The 13,376-nt window shown below is 34.9% G+C and overlaps 3 non-coding genes across 3 annotated transcripts; all 3 read right to left on the bottom strand.

Moving 5' to 3' along the window:
• Positions 1-8,010: 8,010 nt before the first annotated feature.
• Positions 8,011-8,082, bottom strand: Trnap-agg. Its single transcript has one exon. It is a non-coding gene; the product is annotated as a tRNA-Pro (tRNA).
• Positions 8,083-8,290: 208 nt separating this feature from the next.
• Positions 8,291-8,362, bottom strand: Trnap-agg. The gene has a single exon. It is a non-coding gene; the product is annotated as a tRNA-Pro (tRNA).
• Positions 8,363-9,066: 704 nt separating this feature from the next.
• Positions 9,067-9,138, bottom strand: Trnap-agg. Its single transcript has one exon. It is a non-coding gene; the product is annotated as a tRNA-Pro (tRNA).
• Between the last annotated feature and the right edge of the window lie 4,238 nt (positions 9,139-13,376).

The following is a 13,376-nucleotide window of genomic DNA, read 5'->3' as shown; positions in this document are numbered from 1 at the left end:
TCGAGTTTACTAATTAAAAAAGTCCTCGTCGGTGTCGATCTACTTTTTATATGGCTAGTTTTGACTCCTGCCTACGACGTAATCGCAATTGCAGAGGTAGATCGGAGGTCCAATGTCTCCTACTTATCAACTACTAGCCCTTGCGAATTGTGAATCTTTAAATCCGAGATAAATCACAAGAGAGCCCACCCTTACTAAAATTCTAACCTTCTAGTTTTGTGGTTTGCAAAAGTTGTTTAGGATACAATATGGAAGATACCATACACTACTATACCAACACTACCTTCTACATTGATTTGACATTTCCGCCGTCTAGTTGAAACTGGCGGCAATAAAAACAGAAATCAAAATTTGTATAGGGGTTTATTTAAAACTACCACATGATTATTTCCACATTTTTTCAAATCTATTTTATGCAATAAAATAAAAATTATATTTTTTATTTGAACAAACGAATCTGTTTATGAATGTGGCAACAGAATCAGTAAAATGTAATAAAAGCGATGACTCCTATGACATTTCGTTGACACACTGAGCGGTATTTATTAAGAATTATTTGAAATACAGGAAATACACATCAAAGTTGGCTTATCTTCTAACTCACACTTTCCACCATGGTTATCTACAGCAGCAGACACTCGCAAGTCAGAGGAAGCAGCGTATGCAAATAAATTTCATTAGTTTATGAATCATAAATTATAAATTCGTCACAGCTTAAAAAGGCAGCCAGCAAATCTTGAGTTTAAGTAAATAATAAAAATAAAATTTGTGTAGCTGATAAGAGTCACTCGAGCGGCGATCAATCAAAGGTTTAATTCACGCCAATTTGCGGGTCAAATTTTGACATTATCTATGAAATGCATGCATATTTTTTTACATTTTAACTTATATGTTTATGTATTTAAATCTCTGCTCCGTCATAAGCAGTATCAAATTCAAGTTAAAAATTTAGGTAAGATACTCGAAATCAAGCGCACGATGGCAGATAGCGTCATTCAGAATTATAATCAACAAACAGAGCAAGAATTTTAGCCTCAGTCACGTTTCTCACCAACGCATTTCGCACTTAAAAGTTGATATATCTACTCACATATCAGTTTCCAAATATTTTTAAACATACACACATGTGTACATACTCGTACATCGGCAATTATTAGGTCTTTATCAAACGGCGATTCATCCTTGCCACGATCGACGTGCCCAAATCGAAAACAATAAACAATTTGTAAACATAATTTATATTTTCCTTATGACTTTTCGATTGCCACTTTCTTATACAAATAGTAGCGATTAGTTTGATATTGGTAGGTCTAGTAAAAATAATCCATTATTTTTATACTCTCGCGACAAAGTTGCTAAGGAGAGTATTATAGTTTTGTTCACATAACGGTTGTTTGTAAGTCCTAAAACTAAAAGAGTCAGATATAGGGTTATATATATCAAAGTGATCAGGGTGACGAGTAGAGTTGAAATCCGGATGCCTGTCTGTCCGTCCGTCCGTGCAAGCTGTAACTTGAGTAAAAATTGAGATATCATGATGAAACTTGGTACACGTTTCTTGGCTCCATAAGAAGGTTAAGTTCGAAGATGGGCAAAATCGCCCCACTGCCACGCCCACAAAATGGCGGAAACCGAAAACCTATAAACTGTCATAACTAAGCCATAAATAAAAATATTAAAATGAAACTTGGCACAAAGGATCGCATTATAGAGGGGCATATTTGGACGTAATTTTTTTTTTGGAAAAGTGGGCTTGGCCCCGCCCCCTACTAAGTTTTTTGTACATATCTCGGAAACTACTATAGCTATGTCAACCAAACTCTACAGAGTCGTTTTCTTCAGGCATTTCCATATACAGTTCAAAAATGGAAGAAATCGGATAATAACCACGCCCACCTCCCATACAAAGGTTAACTTTATAAGAATATGTCCTTGTAATGATTTCTTTAAATGTTAATTAGCTTTTTTAGTGTCACGAGCTCCGTACCGGCTGGAATGACTGACACTTTGCCAAATCGAACCTCTCTAACGGAGTGGAGATCTGGTTCTTCCTCTGCTTCTACCGGCGAGTCGAATACCCTCAAAGCTGGAGTGTTCTCGTCCATCCGGACAACATGATCTACCTAGCGCAACCGCTGACTCTTGAAACGCTGAGCTGTGTTAATGTCGGCGTATAATTATATCGTAAAGCTCATCGTTCCATCGACTGCGGTACTCGCTTTTGTCAATGCGTAAAGGGCCATAAATCTTCCGCAAAACTTTTCTCTCGAACTCTCCTAAGATATAGCAGGACAAAAATGATGAGGGACTTGTAGAGTTTCGCCTTTGTTCGTCGGGAGTGGATTTTTTTCAATTGCCTACTCAGTCCAAAGTAACACCTGTTGGCAAGAGTGCACCATAAATATTGCTCAATCTTTCGGGGTAATATAATATATGGGGGGGATATAACCTCATATAACAAGTCCAAACTTCAGGTTGTCTTTGGATCGTATATATCGACCACTAAATGAACGTAGAATATTTGATATCTTATTATATAATATATGTCACTTTGAAGGCAGAAGAAATTTTTTCTAATAAAATGACTTCATTTTGAGAATGTTTAAAAAAAAAAATATTTTAATGAAATATGGAATTGAGGGCATTATTCATAACTTCCGAGATTCAAAGGAGGACAAAGTATTGCACCGCAGTTTTATCTGAATAAAGAACCGTAATAGTGCGTGCCAAAGGCGGTATTGGTTAATTAGTGTCGAATATGGATGTACATATATACAAATGATATATTTAATTCTTTTATAAGTTTGATTGATTATTGCAAGCCAGCGTGGCCTGAGAATTTACTTAAGCATTTTTAAATTCAGTAAATCAAAGTAAAAGATAAAAAAATGCAACGATTTATCACTGCCATCAATCATATTGGTATTTAATTGTCACGAATGATTCAATTTTGGCGGTTTTGCGTTTTCAATATTTATTACACATTTTCTTTGTTGTATTTTATAAATGTATATATATAAATATTTCACTTTTTATTAACACTTACGATCCACCGCAACAACTTGACTTAAGCATGTTGAATTTAGTTTTATTAAATTCAATATTTTTCTGCTGCTGTTAAATTAATTAGGACCAAATGCTATTAGCTTTGCGATATATACACTATATTCATTGATTTACATATGTATATTCCAATACCTATAACTTATATATACATATACGTATGTTTGCATGTGCGTGAAGTTAAAGTAATTTTTCGGTTTCATGCCTGAAACGCCATAATGTGATGGTGATAAATGATTTTTAACGCTGAGTGATGGTTATTTCTACTTTGGCGGTTCTCAATAATATTAATTTTCTATCAATTTTTAACGTTATTATTACGAGTAAATGGCAAATGATTTTTCGTGGATGACATGGAAAAATATTAGACACCCAAAAACTTACAAAGTTGCATATATGTATAAGTGTATATAATATATACCCGCATATATAGTCATATGTATGTATATAAATTGTTATGCTATTAGTTGCTTTTGCTGTTATCTACCGCTATAGCTTTTTGTCTGTCGTAAGGCGTTCGTCGATATATGCCAAGCTAGAAATATGTATGTCTGTCATTATACTCGTATCACTGTTGCCCACAAATTAGCCATAATTTCGTGGTCTTACTGACATTTTCATGGTGATTAATTACTTAATGAGTTTGGTTTTTAACTGCCAACGAAAAATCGCTTGTTAATGACATTTTTCACCAAATACACTACCATAGCAAAATAAAAGCAACAACGCTCAAATTGATTTCCTTTTATGTTTTTCGTCGCTTCGAGCTTTGTATCCGTAGCTACTTTTTACAATCCACAAACTGCAGCGCTGCTCTTTGCCTTACTACAGGCTTAAATTAACTGATTCCTCTTTATTCTACTAATTCTATTTTCTGATTCGTTGCGCGACTTTGGCTTCCTAGCCACCGTTCGAAGACTTTGTGTCCGATCACACTTGCCGTTCCAAAGCTGATAATATTTCATACACTTCATACATTACATAATTACTGAAAAATTAAGCTCATATTTTACCATTGTTGATTGATTGATAGATTTCCTCCTCTTTTTTTATTTTTCAGCGTTGTTTATTTTCTTTTACTTGAAAAGCAATTGCTCGATTATAGGGTCTTAAGTTAATTATTTGTTGAGCTTGCACATAAGCAGTTTTTTTTTGTATTTTTTCCACTTGCTTCGCGCTTTTTACTTGTGCTTAATGTTTTCGCAATGATTAATTGACAACTAATGATTTTTCAATGCGCAGCAACAAGGTTGTTTGAAAAGCCGCACAAACTAAAGCTGGTGCCATTAGACACTTCATCAAAGCAACGGTAAAAAAGGTAAAATTAAATAGAAATAAACTTATTGTTCAACATTTTTGAGAGTGTGAATTGTATTAAGAGTAATCCGCTCACATAATACAAGTCATAGCAATAGGATTATTATTTTCAACTAGTGAACTATTTTATCGACAGTAACTCGTGCATAAAATATTGAGCTTTTAAGCAATTTGAATTTTGATTGAAGCGTTTGAAGAAAGCGATCAGCAAAGCTGTGGTCAAATAAAATTTTTCGATATGAGCAAACCTCAACTTTCTTAGTATTTTAGCAAAAAAATATTCGTTTTAGAGATTTAGTCATAAGTAAAAACTAAAATTCGCATTTTATCAAAATTGGTTTAAAATACCCAAATATAGTTCTTGGTAGTTTTTTTATTATTGTATGTATGTACATATGTATGACGTAGCAGTGGTTATATAACGGGTTTTTTAAGACGTATGGTTTCCAATGAGGTAATATTTTTTCGGAATTGAAAGTTTTGAAGTTGATTTGTATTCCGTTTGCCTTGGCATTTCATAACAATATTCTGTTGGTCGGTTCCTACGACGTAGCACAAGAAAATTTTGTTCAGTTATAAAACTCTCTTTTGGTTGAATTAGTAGTTTCTTCTTCTTCTTTACAGGAGTAGACACCACTTACGTGGTTATAGCTTGTTTTCACTATTTTCCGCCAATTCGAGATAACATGTGCAGCAAGTTCTTCTCTACCTGATTTCTTCAAAGGAGTCTAGGTCTTCATCTTCCTCTGCTTCCACCGCCAGATACTGAATCGAAAGCCTTCATCATCAGATGATGTAATTTTCCATGCCTCCGCACTAATAGAAGAACCGCAATGATGAGGGACGTGAAGAGTTCGGTCTTCGTTCATCGAGAGAGGACTTTATTTCTCAATTGCCTACTTAGTCCAAAGTATGTAGCACCTGTTGCAGGAGTGATTTTATTCCGATGGATTTCAAAGCCTATATTGTTGTTGGCGTTGATGCTGGCTCCAAGATAGAGAAAATTATCAAAGACTTCAAAGTTATGACTGTCAACAGTCACGAATGAGATTGTACCTTCTCTATTTGGCTCTGCCGCTCGATTGTTTTCTCCAGCAATTTATTGAAGAAGTTACGCGATAAGGAGTCTATTTGTCTGAAACCTTGAACCTGCCTATAATTGTATTAGAGGTATTGAGCTTTAGCTATAGAGCAAAATAATTCAATACTATACTGTCATATAACGGGTGATCCCTCTAGACGTACTTTTTTCAATAGACCTTTTTTGACAGATCAGGGGTCGATCGTGTCAAACTGTCATGTTATTTTTATTCAGTATTGTTTGGAATTTCATCATAAAAAGACCTTCGCCTGCACAATGTTTACAAATCGTTCCATTGAGATCCAGCATTCAGTATTGGCTGACGACCAACTATATGCAGATTTGAAACCAGGAACATTTATTCTAAGCACCAGAATCTTGTAAGAAGATCCTATGCTCTCCATCGAAGAGAGTATTGCTTAACTACTTTACTACTTCTAAAACATCCTGACACACTTTTGACCCAGTTTTACTCCTTTTCACAGAAGTGAACAGGTGTAACGCCTTAACAGGAGACTTCTATCAAAATTATTGTCGCTTTCTCTTCTTTTTCTTAATTGGCGTAGATACCGCTTACGCGATTATAGCCGAGTTAACAACAGTGCGCCAGTCGTTTCTTCTTTTCGCTACGTGGCGCCAATTGGATATTCCAAGCGTAGCCAGGTCCTTCTCCACTTGGTTCTTCCAACGGAGTGAAGGTCTTCCTCTTCCTCTCCTTCCCCCGGCGGGTACAGCGTCGAATAATTTTAGAGCTGGAGTGTTTCCGTCCAATCGGACAACATTACCTAGCCAGCGTAGCCGCTGTCTTTTAATTCGCTGAACTATGTCAATGTCGTCATATATCTCGTACAGCTCATCGTTCCGTCGAATGCGATATTCGCCGTGGCCAACGCGCAAAGGGCCATAAATCTTTCGCAGAACTTTTCTCTCGAAAACTCGCAACGTCGACTCATCAGTTGTTGACATCGTTCAAGCCTCTGCTTATAGAGTTTGGTTTTTGTTTGTCGAGAGAGGACTTTGCTTCTCAATTGCCTACTCAGTCCGAAGGATGGAGTCATGTGTAGAAGTTCACGCAAGTGAGGAAAGTTCTCTGATCGCCATTCACTTGGGAGTGGCCAGAAACGATTCTTTTACACATGGCTCAAGCAACTCACTACTTCCGGTCTTTGACCAAGTATCCTCTGGGTAGCCTAAGAACATCCGTTCGAAGGCGAGCTAAAGTGAGAAGGCGAAACATCCCCCACATAGGGTTGTGCGCTGAGTTTGGGACCCGCCACGTAAAAAACACCCCCAGTGAATAGCTATAACCAGCCTCGGATGAGAGACCCCCCTTTTGATGACGACCATGGCAAACGAAAAAAGGTCTACGAATTAAGGGCATACACCTGGAATGTCCGGTCCCTTATTTGGGAAGGTGCCGCTGCCCAGCTGGTTGATGTCCTGTCGCTTTGCTTACTAAAAACATTTTCAACAGTGAAATATTTTTAATTTTTTTTAATTTCATGGCCGTAAACCAGGTGCCACAATGGAAGACGCTTACATCTTATAAGCCAAATTTACACCAATTGTATTACAATATGACCAGTTTACCGTCAATTTAAGTCCGTGCTCTGATCGCTATAACCATTTTCTTGATATCACTTTCTGTTTCCTAAGGGGTTTTTCGAATGAGTTCGCGAACAGTTTTTATGGCTGAATTGTTTCGAACCACGTGAGGACGACCTCTTTCTGAGATCAAATGTAAATATTTCGATAAAATGATCATTAGAGCCGGAAGCAAACATTACCAAAACATTAACGAAATACTATTTTTGAGAAGCTGATAAATTTCATTTCAGTTTATTTTAAAATAATAGTTTTAAAATAACGACACTGTTTGTTTTGAAACTTTGTAACAGAATTTATGACAAGATTAAGTTCATACATACACTTCTATTAGCATTATCTTTAAACGATTGTATTTCAGTGATTTTTACCTTTCATTAAATAAATTATTAAACACAACCCTCCACTCAAGTTCGCAATGAGTTAATAAATTTCACAAGATTATAATAAATCTAAGATCGTAAAATTCTTTATTATGGCAATAAAGTGCATACTGTTTATACCGTAGATTACTACGTAAATAACAGATAAATAATTGACAACTTGTCATATAAATCAAGTCAAGCTAAAAAAACCGTTAGAAGCAACTCTACAGTCATTAAAGAAATCAGTATTTAAAAGCTGATAATGTTATTAGCGAATAATTAGTGCTGTATTATTGAGTAAAATATTATAGTGAGTAGGGCAACCGATAATTTCTACATCGATATACATATAATATTTTATAACAGACTTCGAACGATAATTTAGGGTTACATTTTTCCTTCATAATACGTTACAAAAGCGGCTTTAAATTTTCTAAAACGACTATTGTTCTCTTTAACTGCAGGTTTTGGATAAATAGATCTATGAGGGAGATTCTTCTATCCAGATCCACATTTATATATTTTCTATACACATAAACGTTTACTCTCAAACTTCTTTTATTAAAAAGTTCATATCTTGGGCTCGTCCGGGATTTGAACCCGGGACCTCCCGCACCCTAAGCGGAAATCATACCCCTAGACCAACGAGCCAGTTGCATTTTAAATATTTCGAAAATGTGGATGGATTATAGTAAACTATAATTTAATATTAACAAAACAAAAAATATATCTTCACTATCACTAAAATAGTTGAGCATCTCAATGTAGCCGTAACTCTCTCACGCTTTACAATATTGTTTTGATTTTGTAAAATTTGTAAAATGAAAGGATCTTTTGAGTTCCAAAAAGTAGATATCTTGGGCTCGTCCGGGATTTGAACCCGGGACCTCCCGCACCCTAAGCGGAAATCATACCCCTAGACCAACGAGCCAGTGGTGCCCAAACTGTTAGTTGAACACGCTGACTGACCAGGGGCCCACGCTTGACTTAGGCCAAGTTTCCGGTTTTTTTGTATAGACATATAGTATATTTATTCATATTCATATAAATGTGACAATAATCGTGTTTTATTTGACCAGTACATTAAGCAATTAGCTTATTTTGTAAGGAAAAGTTGGCCAACATGTTTATATTGGCTTGTTAAAATCTATCTTAGCTTGTATATTGAAATAGAGGCATTGTCAGTACATCGTTTTTTTTCAAACAATTTTTTCAAAAAAAAAGTAATTTAAAATAATGGTAAACCTTATTTTGACAGATGAAACTGTAAACAAATTGAATATCAGCTGATTGTTCTTGTCCGACATATTTCATTTTTAAGTCATTGCCACCGATTTAGCTATTAAAACAACCCTAATGCTTCTAGAAAAATGTTAATACCTTGTAATATTGAAAATATTTCAAACCATTTTTATATCTGTATATTATATTTGCCCTTAGTACTGAGTATTGAAACCGGAAATGATAATGCTAGATAATATATGATAATTGATCGATAAAAATATTTTATGTGAGATACATAATATTGTCTTCTACACTTGCCTTCAAGTGTATAAAATTTAATATAATTTTTATTATTTTGTATTATTTCCTTTTTTAAAACAAATAATGTTATTTAACAAAATATTTGCTCTTGGGCTCGTCCGGGATTTGAACCCGGGACCTCCCGCACCCTAAGCGGAAATCATACCCCTAGACCAACGAGCCAGCTGAAAACTTTTGGCAACAAATGCTTATTTCATTGAGAGACAAAGTAAAGAGTCAAAACAAAGAGTAAAACTTGAATGATTATAACTTTTCGCTTTGTTGTTAAATTTCTAAATTTGTAAACATATTTATTTGTAAATGGATATGTGTGTTTTTATATTGAACATGTTGTACCCTCAATCGTCTACTATGTATAATTGTTGTTGCTTATTTTTATGTCAGCAGTTTTCTATACGTATGTTTGTAGTCTTTTAGCTTAAGCAGCAATCTTTGGAAACACTCTCATATCAACAACGAACGACCACAAACATTCACCGAAACTTAGTTGAGCCAAGCCAAGCAGAGCAAAGTGTCTGAAAACTTGTTTTGATACCGACAGTTTCACAGTAGCAATAGCAGCACGCGCAGAAAACGAAATGACCGTAAATACAGACATACGTACATTTCACATATACATATGTATGTACATAAATTTATTTGCTGACTATTTTACTCGTACTTATAATATGAAAAGAGCATTTAAGGTGTAAGACAAATATGTTACAACTATGTTCTCAGGTAGCCCAGCAAACTGCTGATATTCTCAATGCATTTGCAAGCTTGAAAATATTTTGACTAGTTTCCGGCTATAGAACCATACTATAAGGAAAAATAGCTGCATAGTGCCTGATATCATTACAATCAAGAGAAGCTTAAACTTAGTTTTGCAAATGGTAATGGAAATTCCATGAAATGTGATAAAACAAGTAATGATGGACTACGTTTTGGTGTAACCGACCATTTTATACCCTTTCAATGTGGAGGGATTAAAGCCAGGAAAATACCTTAGGGTGCAAAACGTCAACCAGAGGATCGAAAGCCAAGCAAATTTCTATACACATATACCATATATAATATAACTAATACACCGACCGACATATTCGGCGTAACGTTTGTTAGAAAAACGAAATCATTATCTGTAGTATGTGGGAGTTGGTACAAAGTCATCCGGAAGTTCGAAAAACTATAAATTAGGTATATGGGGGACAAGAGAAGTACCAGCCCGTTTCAACCCATTTTTGACATTCAGACAAACTATTATCAGAATCTAAATTCCAATTATTTATCTCAAGCAATAACCGATATTTTCGGTCAAAAGTCAACTATAGATACTGGGGTCCAAATTACATATGTATGTACATACATAGGGGCTTGAGCAGTTTTGGTTGGATTTGGACAATTTTTGGTCATAAGTTGGCAAACACTAAAGGTATTATTCGCGCAAATTTGTTTCCCGTTTTATTAATTTCTTCCTGATTTGTACACTGGAAAGTGAGAGAATAAAAGTGGGCGGTGTCTCTACCATTGTCCAAATGTCCAACGTTCGCCCTTGCTCCTATAAAGCTGTGTAGCAACCATCTTTAAGCTAAAAGTTATTGTCTCTGGCGTATTTAGTTATTGATTTATCATGCTTTTTGTAGTTTTTAACAGTACGGCTATATAGGAAGTGAGTGGGGATGTGATCCAACGTCATCCTTTCTCACACTGTCGATAGGGGTTCTTATAGGGGTTCATCTAGCTACAAGATCTTGTGCTAATCTTTGACAATAATTTTTTTTCAATAATCACGTGAACCGCACTTCTAGATTTCCCGACCCCTTTATTTTAAAATTATTCTTTACGTCTTTTGTTCGTTCTATCTTGGAGTATGCTGTGTTCATCTAAAGATTATATTGTCTATCCTCAATTAATAGGATTGAACGTGTTCAAAAGATTTTTCTTGAGTTTGCCCTCCGCTCCTTAAAGTTTATTGACCGCATACCACTTTACGAATCTTGTTTATTGCTATTAAACCTTTAATGAATAGGATTTTCTGTTAATTCTGTAAGAATTAATGTTCATAGACTTAAATAAATAATTAAATAAAATGAACAGCGACGAAAATGAATACCCATGGACGTCGATTTATTTCAACAAGACGACGAAGCAAGTCACTCCGCAAATAAAAGTATTCAGCTTCAGATATAATTCCCTGGACGTCCGTTGTCTATTAGGGGAGACTCTAAACCCTTTATCCGGCTTCTTTTTGATGAACTCGTTGCAAATATTTGTACTTAAAGCATTACCTCTACTACACATTGAAATAATCAAAACAAATATAAAGTAAAACATTAAAAGATTTAAAAAACCGTTTCTATTACTAGAAAGAAAACAAGAGTTGATCTGTAGTGTACTCTTTGGAAAAAAACACACGCATTAATCTTGTAGTAGGCCTACAATTTCAAGTTGGCCCCGTCATTATTTCACCTATCTATCACCTTTATCATTTAGTAAATCTTTAAAAACACTTTAAGAGGGTTAAGTTAAAAATTACTTATTTTTAATTGAAGTATAAATAAGGTATATCATACCGATATATGTACATATGTTAATATTTATTTACATATTCTAAATATTTACTTATTTAGTAAACTTTCTATTTGTACAGAAAAAAAAGCTCTAAGTATTTAAATATTTGCTTTCGACTTTAAGTGGTACTTGCTGGCCTTAAAAATTGAAGTTTAAGTCAAATTACTTCAATTTGATTACCAAAGTAATTAGATAATGTTTGAACAATTCAGCAGTAAATTGCAAATGTGAGCAATTATTATTTAACTTTCACTTAGGAAACAATTGATGAAGTTAAGTGGTTCAAAGTGGAACTTTTTTGTTTAATATTCGATAAAAAAGAAATGTAACTTGAAGTTCAGTTCTAGAGGTAATACGAAGAAGAAATGATTACTTATATAGAGCTTTTGAAATTGCATTTGCAATTTTTTGACGATATTATTAAATGACGTTATTTTTAGTTTGCTATTCACCATTAATTAAATCTTGATGAAGAAATTAGTTCATAAGCCGAAGGGAAAATTAAATTAACTTATTGAATTGGTTTTCTTAGATGAATCCATATTTTATTTATTTACTGTTTCAAAAAGAATGCAAGTTGCTTGTTTTCGCCTCCTCCTACACTTCTCAGAGAAGTTTTTTTTTCAGCGAACCACTAATTAAGTCTCAGAAAGACAAATTAGTCCCTGACGTAAATACTGAGGGTAGCCACTAGTACAAAGCGTAATGCCTTTAATAACGGGTGATCCAAGCGGAGGTACTTTTTTCAATAGCCTTTCTGTGACAGACCACGAGTGGTGTCAAGCTGTCATTTTATTTTTATTCAGTATTGTTTGGTATTTCGTCATAGAAAGATGAACAAGGCTTACAAATCGCTCAACTTTATTACGAAAATTCACGTTCTGTAAATAATGTGTTTGGGCATACTATTCGCAACATCATCACCCATCTTGGGACTCAGCATTCATTATGGGATAATATACCACGAAATAGACCTTGTTCAGCACACAGTGGAGAAAATATCGCAGCCATACTTGAGAGTGTACACGAAGACCGTGGAGAGTCAATTCGGTGGCGTCGCAAAAACTTGGACTGACGTATGAAACGACTTGGCGTAAAATTCGCCAGTATCATAAGTTGAACGCATACAAAATACAGCTTGTGCAAGAACTCAAGTCGCTCGACCTTTCTCTTCAATTTGAGACTAATAACTTGAGAAGACTGGAATAAATGTCATGATAGTATTCTAGTTAAGGTTAGTACACCAAGAAAGATAAAGATATTGCTTTGTGGCAATCTCTCGGTCAGGCCCAAACCTATTGTGTCCATCTTGTATCAAGTCTTCCTCTTATATGTATGTTTACGAAATCAATAAATTACACTAGTTTGCGACTGTTATGTTGGATACCGTTTCATGCTAATTTTGGGTTACTAAAACCCAGTCAAACTTTCCGAACATGTAGAATTTTTTGCGTTGTAGTCAAGGGGTGTTAAGGGTAAACCACCGCGATTTACTAAAATGTCAAAAATAGCTGTACGTGATGGAAAATGTTTGAACACAAATTTGTTATCAGGACGCCCCAAGTACCTCTCACACCTCTTAGCACTTTGGTCGCACATTTTTCTTTCAGATTTGTAGAGTAGTATAATGAGTGAAGTTTAAAACTGACTTAAAATTTATAATGGGATGGTTAATAACTTACTGAAACTATATAAATATATAATAAATTTGAAAGATGGGAAAAATTCTAAGGTTAATAATGTAGAGGATGGAGTCATGTGTAGAAGTTTACGCAAGTGAGGAAAGTTCGCTGATCACCATTCATTTGGGAGTGGCTAGAAACGATTCTTTTATTAGAACATATGTAGAC

This window comes from Bactrocera tryoni, chromosome 2 (assembly GCF_016617805.1).
Source record: "Bactrocera tryoni isolate S06 chromosome 2, CSIRO_BtryS06_freeze2, whole genome shotgun sequence".
Lineage (NCBI taxonomy): Eukaryota > Metazoa > Arthropoda > Insecta > Diptera > Tephritidae > Bactrocera > Bactrocera tryoni.
This window is presented reverse-complemented; position numbering and strand designations above follow the sequence as displayed.